We start from the raw sequence: 12,671 nt of genomic DNA on the forward strand, positions 1-12,671 counted from the left end.
AAAAAATTAAGTTCTTCAGTTGGTTCTATTAATTTGTGCAATCCCTTCCTCCCCCGCCCCCAAAAAAGCCTAACCTTTGACTTAAACTGATCCCTAGATCAACACATAACTGCACTGTGTACCACAGTTAATCTGATCAAATGAAAATGGTTAATGAGACCTGTGAATGGCAGTACTTTCATTAAAATGGGTGTTCACAAAATATTTGTTGATTTAGAGACTTAAAGGCCTAATACCGCAATACTTGGGCAGTCAGCACTTGTACTGAATTAAAAGGAAGCTTTGGGTGTTCAAGCACACAGTTTTCAACATTGCTGTTCAGAGCCAAGCTGCAAGATCCATTAATAACTTTGTTTTAAAATTGATTATATTTGACACACAAAACTTCCAGAAAAAATTATTGTTGAAATTTTTCCTTTCATATTTGGGTTGTTCAGAAAGGAATTTCACATGGAACAATAATGCACTATATTAAACTAGGCACATCTCTGTCGAGACTTAATTGAGGAAATTAAATTTTCTTTTATAATTGAATTCTGTTGGTAATCTAAAGTAATTCTGTCTGGTCTGTCTAACTCGGCAATAAAAGAGCCTGGATGTTGGAGTGGTGCACAAGAATGTAGCTCATATTTAAAGGCTTCTTTACTGCCTAGAAGGACAGTAACTGAAAACAGAATAACTAAAAATTCTCTTGTGTTTCATTTGATGTTACACACTTAACAAGTCCTTACACCTCTGTCCATATTAGAAAGACTATGCTCCACCGATCTTGGGAAAATTGAGTTTGGGTAAAAAAACTGAATTCATTTTGTTTCACTCTAAGCACTTCCCTTATGTTTCAGATTTTGTACTGATGGACTGATGATATAATTTGCTTTAAAACCAGGTGGCCTCTTAGTTTCCATCTGGTGTGTCTATTACTCTGTCTCTAGTGAGAAGCATAGCATAGCTGTGCAAGCATCTGTACCCATGAGAGAAAACTCTTTACATTATCCAAAATGTTCAAGGAGATAGTATATACTCTTGCAACATCTTAAGTATCAGACATATTAGGGACTTGAGCCTCTGAAAGGGTCTTGTCTACATGTACCCAAACTGACTACACAGCCGAGTTTACATTAGAGTTGTGGAAGAAACTTTTGCAACAAAACTCCAAGCCAGTCAAATTCCCCTGGTCAAATGGTTTCAGGTCTACTGATGCAATTGCCTTCAATTTACACAAACCTTTTGCTATATCTTCTCGTCTCTGGATTCCAGAGGTGGCATTGTTCTGGCAAAAAGTTTGCCTGAAACTAGGAATTTCATTTGATAAACTCAGTAATTTAAGCCAAGGTTTGTCATGAAGTTTCAGTTTAATGCAAAATAGAAACTTATCTTGGAGCTTATGAAAGCACACAAGATAAACCTACAGGAAAAAATAACTTATTCTAACCAAAATGTGTCTGGTAACAGGTTCCGTATGGCACTGATTTACATGCTGTGGTCAGACTGTCTGCAAAGACAGGTGGCTCTTCTACAAATCTAAAATGCTATTCTATTTAAATTGTAATCTCTTTATGTAAGAGAACATTGGTTTAGGAAGGAGGACAGGGGTGTCTGTGTGTGGGGGTACGCAGTACCTAGTGTAGTGCTGCCCCAATCTCAGAGGTAGGCCTGTAGATACTACCTCAATGCAAATAATAAATAACAAAATACAAGATAGGTTTCAGAGGAGCAGCCATGTTAGTCTGTATTCGCAAAAAGAAAAGGAGGACTTGTGGCACTTTAAAGTGCCACAAGTCCTCCTTTTCTTTTTTTGAAAATACAAGATGTTATTGATAAGGTACCTTTGATACTGCTTATTGGGACTGTCCTCTCAAGCCAACTATATTCCAGTTGCAGGGTATCTAAAATAACTCTTAAACACAAGAGGTTTAAGGAACAGAGCAGGTGGGATATTATTGATAATTTTGTCACAACGTGTGGGAGTTTGCTGTGTGTTTGCTGAATGTTCTGCCCCACGTGCCTATCATCCTGTGTTAAAAAACCAGTCTGGTTTGACTGGTCACATTGTCTGGTAGGTCAAATCCACATGCAGGGTAACAACAACATATGATGAGAAATCCTCCTTTTTAGGAGAAAATACAAATGGAACCACTGAGGAATGGAAGTCAAAGGTGAGAAATCAATAAAATGTTAAAACTGCCCCTTAGATCTGTATAGTTACACCCAAGCCCGAAACAATGCTCCTTTGGGGGCACTCCTTGAGAACTAAAGAGCTCCTTCAAAGCTACCTTTTGCCTAAATTTCACTATTAAACATACATGTGAGGAAGATATGTTGAAATCAAACAGGAGTGGGTATTGTGGGAAAGATGGAAAACCCTGCCTAGCTGATACATGTATGTATCTATCACTAATGTTAAAAAGCATAATGCCTTGTGTGATGGTTCTTTGGGTACCCAGGACTGTGAGTCACCCTCTTACCCCAGGACTCCAGTGTGAGGGAGTCTTGCTTGTGGTAACTGGTTGTTAGCTCCCTGACATTGCCAACTTGTTAGTCACTCAAGGATTTGCCTCTGGGCTACACCAGCCTTGTCTTTGTCTTGCAGGTTAACAACAGGTGAACCCCAAATCTCTTTGAATTGTTCCTCTGTGATATCTAGCCCCTGACACTGTCTACTCTCAGAAATCCCAAATCTTCTGCAACCCAAGGAAACAGTGTGACCCAGTTTAGTAGTTTTACGTTAAATCACTGGTCCTGTTGATTCATAAGCGCTCACAGGTAAACTTACTTTTGTTTTATTAAGAAAGAATGGAGGGTTAACTAGAAACGAGAAAGAGTGGTAGAAACTCATTTACAATAGAAAACAAAATAAAAAATGTGAACCTGGGTCTACACTTAAGTTACCTTTCCTATCTAATAAAGTAGTTTTTCCCCTCAAAGTTCAGTCTGTTGCAGAGCTGGCTGGCTGGAATCAGGATCCAATTTTTCAGGAGAACCAGGATGTCTCCTCGGTGAAAGGATGTAGAGGGTTTCCCCCCTCCTCTGTTATACTGAAATAGTCTTTCGTCTTTATTCATAGTCAGGGCAAACAGATCTGTTGTAATGTTCCTTTTTTACCTCCAAGTGGTTTTGATTGTTTGCAGTTGTGTCTAATGGTTTTCTATTGATAATCTTAGGAAGGAATAAAGCAAGACAACTGAGCCTTGCATTATCTCACTGGCTAAATAAGTCAGGATGACAGCTCCCTCCTTTTCGAATTGGCCACCAAGACGACTTATCCTCTGGTGACAAACTTTTACTCCGAGTCCATAAAGCATACTTTCCATATAGTTACACTATTCCTTAATATTACCGGTACATACATTTCACAACGATTGTCTTGATAGTCATATGTTTTATGTAGATACCTTACATATTACTTTTTATGGGTAAATATATTGTAAGACGTTTGGTGTAATGAATTTTTCAGTTCTGAGACTTGTTTGCAAAGAATAGGGGACCGTTTGACACTTTAGGGCAAGTTTAAAAGTAGAAATGTTTGCTGGTATAGCAATTTTGGTTATGGGCATGATTGTGTTGCACCATTTTTATACTTGCAAAAGCCCTAGTGTAGTTGAAGTTATATTGGCATAAAAGTGCTTTTGCTGGTATAATTTATTTTGCTCATCAAACTTGTATAAGCTATACTAACAACACTTTTCTTGCCTGTGTAAGCTGTATGCTTGTGCCCTCGGAAGGTTTTTGTAAGAATACACCTGTGTAGCTATACCAGCAAACCTTTTTTGAGTGTAGACTAGATTCTAGTTTACAAAAACATAATTTTACAAAGCAAATGTATTTTTCATCATATAAACTGTTTGTCAAAGCTGGGTGAGAAGCATAAACAATGAAATCAGTGGTTAATTTCACTTCTATTTCTAGTTAATTTCACCTTTGTGTTCTCTTTCACTAGTAAAAAACACTATCACATTTAGTTTTAAAACAGAGCAGAGGGATGTTTAAATCTACCCTTCTCTACAAAATAGTATTTTATTAAAAAAAGAAAAACTAAATGGAAATATTTCTGTTCCTTTTGTTTTGAAAAATCATATTAAATGTATAGCAAAGCCTAAATTTTAGACTTGGACTAAGGCCCCAATCCTCTACCCACTTATTCAAGGCTTATTTTTATAAAAACTAGTCCCGCTGACTTCAGTGGAACTACTCACATTGTCCTTAATGTTTAGTGCATGTGTGCTTGTAAGATGGGGCACTTAAGTGTCTTTTGACTGGACATTATGTACATACATCAATAGGAAAAGAAAAATGTAAATGTTAGGGAAAGAAAACTCTAAATCTATTGTTTTGTCTCTGTTACAACTAATTTCTAACTCTCTCACTGTCACTGCTCATTTCCTGTTAACCACAGAGGTGGAGGGGAATTTTATCTGGATCACAAGGGGGAAACCAAAGGTATAAATTAACAAAATGATTAGGTACATATGTGCATCCTGTCAGTCTCAAGGGCAAAAGACGTGAGCATTGTCTCCTGACATATAAAGCATTTGAGAACATAATTTTCCGTGGGAGTAAAGGTGATGAGACTGTGATGGTGGTGGGAGGGCATTTCTAATTCTGTTTTCCACAGTACAGTTTTGCTGTTGCTATGACTCATCTTAGGATGTGGAAAAACCCACAAGTTAAAAACAGAAGTTAAACAAACTTGCAGGTAAATTTCTCTCTATTATTTATATCAGTAGTCAGGCCCATTCTGGCAGGATTTAAGTCTCCCTTGGAGAAGTCCAACAGCCAGCCAGGCCCGAGCTAGGAGCAGTCCTGGTTCCCCTCCAGCACAGCCTTGGGAGTAGCACCCACAGGCCTCGGGTGGGTTTGGGGTCCCTGTGTCAGGCGCTGTACAAACGCTGAGGGCTCAGGCGCTGTTCCCGCTTTTGCTCGCATGGCCCAGGCAAGCCCCCGGGCAGCCTCCTGCCTCCCAGCCGGGCCCAGGCAGAGAGCTGGGGGGCCGGGTACCTCCCACTGCACCCCCGGGGCCCCCGCCCGTGCCCCTCGGGGGCCCAGCCCTTGCCCTGCCGCGGCCTGGGCCCTCCCTGAGCGGAGCCTTCACAGGCCTGGCGCCGCCATGCTCCCCCGCCTCGGGCCGGACCCCGCGCGCCCAGGGGGTCTCAGCCGGGCCCGCGGGCTGGGGCGGGCAGAGCCACCCCGGGTGGAGCCCCGTGGGGGGGGACCGGCCCCGCCCCCACCCCCAGCTCTGGGCCCGGGCCAGGCCGGGGCGCGCTCCCGGGCGGCAGGGCCTGCGTGGCAGCCGGGGCTGCGCGCGCCCGCGTAGGGGGAGGGAGCCGAGCAAGAGGCGCGGGCCCGGGTGGGGGCGTCGGGAGCGCGCGGCCAAGTTGTGTCCGGGACTCGCCGCCGCGGACTCGGAGCGGGGCTGCGGGACTCGCCGCCGCGCCTCCAGCCCAGGTAGGGGCCGCCCGGGGCCACCCCAGCGCCCGCCGGGGCCACCCTGAGCCGCCCGCCCGCCCGCGGCGGGGCCCTCCCGGGAGGCAACAAGTGTCTGCGTGGCGTGGCGGGAGGGGTGTGTGTTGCGGGGTGTGTGTGTGTGTGTGTGGTGGGGGAGTGTGGTGGGGGAGGGGTGTGTGTTGCGGGGTGTGTGTGGGGGGGGGGAAGGGGTGTGTGTTGCGGGGTGTGTGTGTGGTGGGGGGGGGGAAGGGGTGTGTGTTGCGGGGTGTGTGTGTGGTGGGGGAGGGGTGTGTGTTGCGGGGTGTGTGTGTGTGTGTGTGTGCGCTGTGTGTGTGGTGGGGGAGCGGGGTGTTGCGGGGTGGTGTGCGCGCTGTGTGTGTGTGTGTGGTGGGGGGGTGTGCGCGCTGTGTGTGTGTGTGTGGTGGGGGTGTGTGTTGCGGGGTGTGTGTGCTCTGAGTGTGTGGTGGGGGAGGGGGGTGTTGCGGGGTGTGTGTGTGGTGGGGGAGGGGTGTGTGTGTGGGTGGGTGGGGGGGAGGGGTGTGTGTGTGTTGCGGGGTGTGTGTGTGTGTGTGTGGTGGGGGAGGGGGAGGGGGTGTGTTGCGGGGTGTGTGTGTGGTGGGGGAGGGGTGTGTGTGGGGGGGAGGGGTGTGTTTTGCGGGGTGTGTGTGTGTGTGTGTGTGTGCGCTCTGTGTGTGTGTGGTGGGGGAGGGGGGTGTTGCGGGGTGGTGTGTGCGCTGTGTGTGTGTGTGTGGTGGGGGTGTGTGCGCGCTGTGTGTGTGTGTGGTGGGGGTGTGTGTTGCGGGGTGTGTGTGCTCTGAGTGTGTGGTGGGGGAGGGGGGTGTTGCGGGGTGTGTGTGTGTGTGCGCTCTGTGTGTGTGTGTGGTGGGGGAGGGGGGTGTTGCGGGGTGTGTGTGTGGTGGGGGAGGTGTGTGTGCTCTGTGTGTGTGTGGTGGGGGAGGGGGTGTTGCGGGGTGTGTGTGCTCTGTGTGTGTGTGTGTGAACTGAGCCCCGGGGACCAGGCATGCAGGCTGACCACCGTCCTGCCTGGGCTTGGCAAAGGCTCGTGGCCCATGGGCTGGCCTGCAGGGGGCTGGGGAAGGCCTGTGGTGGGGGCATGTGGACTGGCCACTGGCCTCAGGGCCTTTGGGGAGGGCTCGTGGACTTGCTGCTGTGCTGCAGGGGCCGGGGGAAGGTCCATGTCGCAGGAGAACAGGATGTGCTGCTCTCTCCTTTTGGGGCACCTGTCTCCACTCTGTCACTTTTTGAATGTATTTAGTGGCCAGGTTAGTGACTAGCTTGGGTGTAATGCTCAGGAACAATGTTCTGGAGTCTTTCCCGCTCCCTAAACTTGCCTTCCTTAGTTTCCTTAGATGGTGTCTTTGTGTAGCATCCAGGCAGGTGTTTGTGGTATCATTAGGAGAAAAGGACTAGAGTCATAGAGTTAGACATGGAAAAGTCCTATGAGGATCTATTATTTCTTCCCACCCTCTACAGAGCTAGTGCAGGGTTGTTTCCTAATGTATATTTTTGTGCTTTGTTCGTTCTAAATGTTCCAGGCAAATAGGGCTTCCACCACTTCCTCTGGGAGACTAGTCCATAACAGACTAGATTGGACAGTGGTTCTCAACCAGGCGTCTGGGGCCCCCAGGGGGCCACGAGCAGGCTTCAGGGGGTCCGCCAAATAGGGACAGTGTTAGACTCACTGGGGCCCAGGGCGGAAAGCTGAAGCCCCACCACAGGGTCTGAAGCCCAGAGCTCTGAACCTCATCACTTGGGGCTGAAGCCAAAGCCTGAGCAATGTAGCTTCACAGTGGCCCCCTGTGGCTTGGGGCACCAGGCAGCTGCGGTGTTTGCTACCCCCTAATGCAGGCCCTGGCTTTTATATGCAGAAAAACAGCTGTTGTGGCACAGGTGGGCCGTGGAGTTTTTATAGCATGTTGAGGGGGCCTCAGAAATAGAAAGGTTGAGAACCCCTGGACTAGAACTTACTGTCAAGAATAGCATCATAGTGTCACAGAGCAATGTGCTAGTGGACTGGGAACATGTGGACATCAGTCTTAATGTAGGGGAAAGAAACAATGTAAATATGAGAGGCAGAGAGAGGAGGAGGAGATAAATAATCTTTGAAGAAATTTGAGAAGTGTTGAGTGATAGTGCCAGGGCTCCTTTTGGCCTTGTGACTTTCCCAATTTACTGCAACTCTTGATTTTGGGGCTAACCCATATCTGGACAAATCTGAGAAAAGAGTTGAAATGACACCAAAGTGCAGTATTTTCCCCTCTTTGTTGGAGGTTTGCTGATCTATAAGTGCTGTTAGGAAAGGTGTTAGTAGGCAACATTGCTTCTGGAGTTAAGCAAAGTTAAAATTTACTCTAAAAATAGGGCTATTTGTGTGGTTTTATGTGGGTTGGTGTCAGATTGCACTTTTTTTTTTTTTTTTTTTTTTTTACATTCGAGATGGTGGTGCTGCCAGATACACATGCCTTAGCCAGTGGTTCCCATATATTTCTATTCTGATCTGGGAGAGAGAAATCACCTCATGCAATAGGTGCTCTACTATCGTATAAAATAGTGGTTCTCAATCAGGGGTACATGTACCCATGGGGGTACGCAGAGGTCTTCCGGGGGTACATCAACTCAGTTAGATACTTGCCTTGTTTTACAGCAGACTACTTAGAAAGCACTAGCGAAGTCAGTACAAACTAAAATTTCATAGACACTGATTTGTTTATACTGCTCTGTATACTATACACTGAAATGTAAGTACAATATTTATATTTCAATTGATTTATTTTATAATTATATGGTGGTAATGAGAAAGTAAGCAATTTTTCAGTAATAGTGTGCGGTGAGACTTGTATTTTTATGTCTGATTTTGTAAGTTTTTAAGTGAGGTGAAACTTGGGGGTACACAAGACAATTCAGAAAGTTGAAAGGGATACAGTAGTCTCGAAAAGTTGATACCCACTACTCTAAAATCCCTTACCTTCTCTACTGCCTTCTCTTCTGTGGTCATGTGCCATGGATAGAGCTCTGCAATCACTGGTTAGTCTATGGACTCTAGTCTGAGAACTTCTCTACCTCCAGACATTTTCCATTTGGGGACTTTTCTGTTTATTGTTTTTTAACATTCTGCTGAACATTTTAAGGGAGAGGAGTCTAACTAGTCTTAGAGTGCTTTATTTTCTGTTATTCTTAAATGGTGTATAGTATATCTGGAATAAAATTAGTACATTTGGAGAGACAAAAATCTCTCTGTAGTTGGAATATTTGGTTTGGGCTGAACAGTGAAATGACATTTTCTTTAACGTGTTCTTCAATCCAAAGTGTGATTTGCACTATTTTAGAATGATGAACAGCTTTCTAAACAACTCCATCTGTCTGTATATTTTTATCAATGAGAGTTTTACGGTATTTCACAGAATAAATAATCTGATAGGAAATACTATGACAATTGAAAGTTCGTTGATGCAAATTCCTCATATGAACTTCTTCCTGTCCTCCCACTTGTCTCCAGTAATATTTTAGGAAGCAGTACAAGGAAACATTTAATGTATGTGACGTTTAAACCGTGTTGATATTTTGACATATTTCTTGACACAGAGTCAAACTTTTATTGTCAGAATAATTTTATTCCTGTAGATTTTCTGTCTGAGAACCAAGTTCTTTTTTGTTTGTTTTAAAAGGAACTTGTTTTAGGCTGGGGCTGCTGTACTATTTCCTATGGCTTATATTTTAAAAATAATGGGGGATGGGGGAAGCCTTCACTGTAATGGAAGAGAAGTATTTCCAGTGAGAAGTGAGATTTCAAAATGCAAGTGATTTTTACAACCCAAAGAGGAACTCATTAGTACAAAATCAACATTTTTTCCTCTGTTTTAATAATCCTAGTTATGGGTACTAACATGCAAAAACACTGTCATCCCTCCTCCATCTCCATGAAAGAAATATAATTCAACTAAGGAGAAGAATGTCACAATAACTTGATTGTGAGTTCTGGTTACAGTGTTCTGAACTGTTCAGTTTCTCATTAAAGTTTATGACAGGTTTCAGAGTAACAGCCTTGCTAGTCTGTATTCGCAAAAAGAAAAGGAGTACTTGTGGCACCTTAGAGACTAACCAATTTATTTGAGCATAAGCTTTCGTGAGCTACAGCTCACTTCATCGGATGCATACTGTATGCATATCAGTATGCATCCGATGAAGTGAGCTGTAGCTCACGAAAGCTTATGCTCAAATAATTTTATTAAAGTTTATGAAATTTCAGTTTTGTTTAGTTCTGTGAAAAGTGGGCAAAATTAATAACAATTCAAAACCTGTATGCCCATGTCTACTCTGGAAATTGAGTTTGTTTATAACACCTGCTTTCCCCCTCCTGCCTGACAGTCACTGTTCAGGTGTATGATACAAATTTATACTTTGTACTGAATACTTTTGGCCTAAATTATCTTTTCTAATCGCTCCCCATGAAGGAGGAAGAGCAGCAGTAGCAAATGATCTGAAAATTGTTTTGTGATTTACCTAACAAAGTGCTTTTTGGTTTTATTCAGAGATTTTTGATGTCTTGAAAGGCTTTAAATGGAAGATATTTCTTGCATTGTGTGGTCTATTCACATTAATTACATAGTACGATATAGTACTCTGAGCACCGGATTAAGAGCCAGAACCCCCTGATTCCGACTTTTCCTTCAGCCTCTCCACCTCAATTTCCTCCTCTGTAAAATGTGAATATTTCAGCTCCAAGATGTGCTGTGAAGATTAATTAGGTGATATGCATACAGATCTTTGAAGATGGGAGGAGCCATAAGTGCTAAATATCTTTCACATCAAGGCACTGAGAAATTGACTTCAACAAGCAAACATAAAAAAATCAGACAATGTAAATTAGAACAGTCAGCAGGGTAAATAGGGTAAGAAGTGAAAAATACAAACATCTTCAATTTATGTTTAATGCAAGAAAAGTTGTCAGTGTGCATGTTGGAAGGGATGAGGGAGTTGCATTACACAAGGAAAACACAAGCAAAAGTTGAACAATGAATTACAGAACTGTGGACATCAATGTAAGATGTAATACTGAGCAACAAAACAGTCTTTAATGAAACAGTGTTTAGTTGGGGGACACAGCATCTCAGAAACGAGGCTAGTCTTATAACTGTGTGATTTAAACATTTTCTAATTTACTGCTGATAGATTTGCATGATGTGGAAGAGGCAGTTCATGGCTCTGACAGCTGTGAAACTTGGTTTAATCTCTACCAGATCAGAAATCAATGGAAGTTCATTACAGAAAACAGGCTGGCTTTTAATTTTTAAACAAACTTTCCTTTTTGCATTGTGGCTTAGCATGTTGAGTAACCTCCTAGTGATAAGGTCAAGATAAAAATCATGTATTAACATATTCTTAAAAAGAAAAGGAGTACTTGTGGCACCTTTGAGACTAACATTTATTTGAGCATGAGCTTTTGTGAGCTACAGCTCACTTCATCGGAATGCATCCGATGAAGTGAGCTCCTTTTCTTTTTGCGAATACAGACTAACACGGCTGCTACTCTGAAACCTAACATATTCTTAACATCTTTAGAATTTTATATTGAGTTTTTGTACATTGATTGTACTTCATAGAGAGAGACAGAGGCATGATAGTGTGGTCTGAGCAGAGAATTGGGAGCCACTAACTACTGAAGTGCAGTTCTATCTCTGACACAGACTCCCCCTTTTGCCTTGGAAAATCATTTAACCAACCTTTGTCTGTTTTCCCCATGTACATATGGAAGAAAATCATTCCGCACTTGCTTACCTACCTAACAGAGTTGTTTTGTTTAAAAAATAAAAAGTACTTGTACAGGTGTTTGAAGATAAAGTTCTAAGGTGTGTTTTTTTTTTTCAAACATAGGAAGTATATTTAATAGTCTCTAAGGTGCCACAAGTACTCCTTTTCTTTTTGCAAAGACAGACTAACACGGCTGTTACTCTGAAACCTATTTAATAGTAATAAACTCTATTGTTTATAAGTCTTTTAGGCCAATATAAATTTCTAAAGTGGGATGGATGTTTAAATGTGAGGTTAGTTGTGAGCACAATTGTTAGCATGTGGATCATTTTGGGAGTAAAGTGGATGTCACTAGCAGCTTTCAGCTTGTAGCTGCCAGTCATCTGGACACCATGTGTGTCTGCTTGTGAGACACTTTCAGCTAATTCTGGCAGCAAGTAACTTCATTCTGCTGCTCGGGTTCTTAAAGGGGAGGACTTCTGAAAAACTCACCTGTCTGCTGCATAAATCAGGTGCTTCATAAACTACAGATTCCTATGGGACTAGTTTATTTAAAGACAGTAGCAAGAAATCTTAAAGAAACATTTTTGGGAATGCCCAGGGTGTCTATCCACTACTATCCACGTTTGATGGCATAAATGAACTCCAGATATTTAGATTTGTCAGAATCAAGTACCAGTATTGTGTCTGTTTGCCATAGGTGAATTTTTTTAAGATCCAGTCAACCATTAGTTTAACTTCCTGACACTGTGTTTGGGCGTGATCTAGCAAGTACTTTGGGCGTGATCTAGCAAGCTGATGTCTGCTTTAATAAAATTCTTAATTTAAAATTTAAATAAAAAGTCAAGATGGGGTAAACATCAGGTTTCCTTTCTGTCTCTGTGTGCAGCAAAATCAAACACTAAAGATTTATGTATTTTATATTTTGCATAATGTTTATCCAAAGAACTCCCGGATCATTTTATCTTTGGCATGAAGGGTGGAGTCTACATTTCCATTCAAGATTTCAAAAGGTTATATGTTGTTAAACTGTGCAAAGCTCAGTTAATCAAATTAATTGCATGGATTCTTTGGCTATGTCTACGCTACAGCTTAGGTTGGTATGGCTTATGTAGCTCAGGGGAGTGAATCAACCCCCCCCCCCCCCGTGACATAAATTACACCTATGTAAGTGCTATGTCAGCGGAAGAGACTTTGGATAGAGCGTCTTCACAGACGTTTCAGCAGTGCACCATGTGTGGACAAGCCCTTTAATGTCCATGTGGAACAAAAAGGTTTCTAAGGTCTCACCTGAAAGCTACCTTGGAGGGTATGTTAAGAAGTTGCCCTTAAAAGATTAAGAGGTCTTCAATAGTCTTTGCTTCTGTAATTAGTCCATTAACTTTAACATATTCTCTCCATACAGCCGTTCTGTTTGCAAAGTTTATAGTACAAATGCATAGTAATACTTAGTACTGATA

At 43.1% G+C, this 12,671-nt stretch overlaps 1 protein-coding gene across 4 annotated transcripts in view; it reads left to right on the top strand.

Moving 5' to 3' along the window:
• Window positions 1–5,222: 5,222 nt before the first annotated feature.
• NEK6 (NIMA related kinase 6) overlaps window positions 5,223–12,671 on the top strand; it is a 110,801-nt gene continuing 103,352 nt past the window's right edge. Inside the window, exon 1 of one of the 4 annotated variants that reach the window (XM_084649768.1) lies at window positions 5,223–5,442. The gene's annotated coding sequence lies outside the window, so the exon portion shown is untranslated. The remainder of the gene's footprint in view (window positions 5,443–12,671) is intronic. The other 3 variants (XM_084649767.1, XM_084649766.1, XM_084649765.1) reach the window with 3 other exon arrangements.

This window comes from Lepidochelys olivacea (assembly GCF_965140295.1).
Source record: "Lepidochelys olivacea isolate rLepOli2 genome assembly, chromosome: 16".
NCBI classification, from domain to species: domain Eukaryota; kingdom Metazoa; phylum Chordata; order Testudines; family Cheloniidae; genus Lepidochelys; species Lepidochelys olivacea.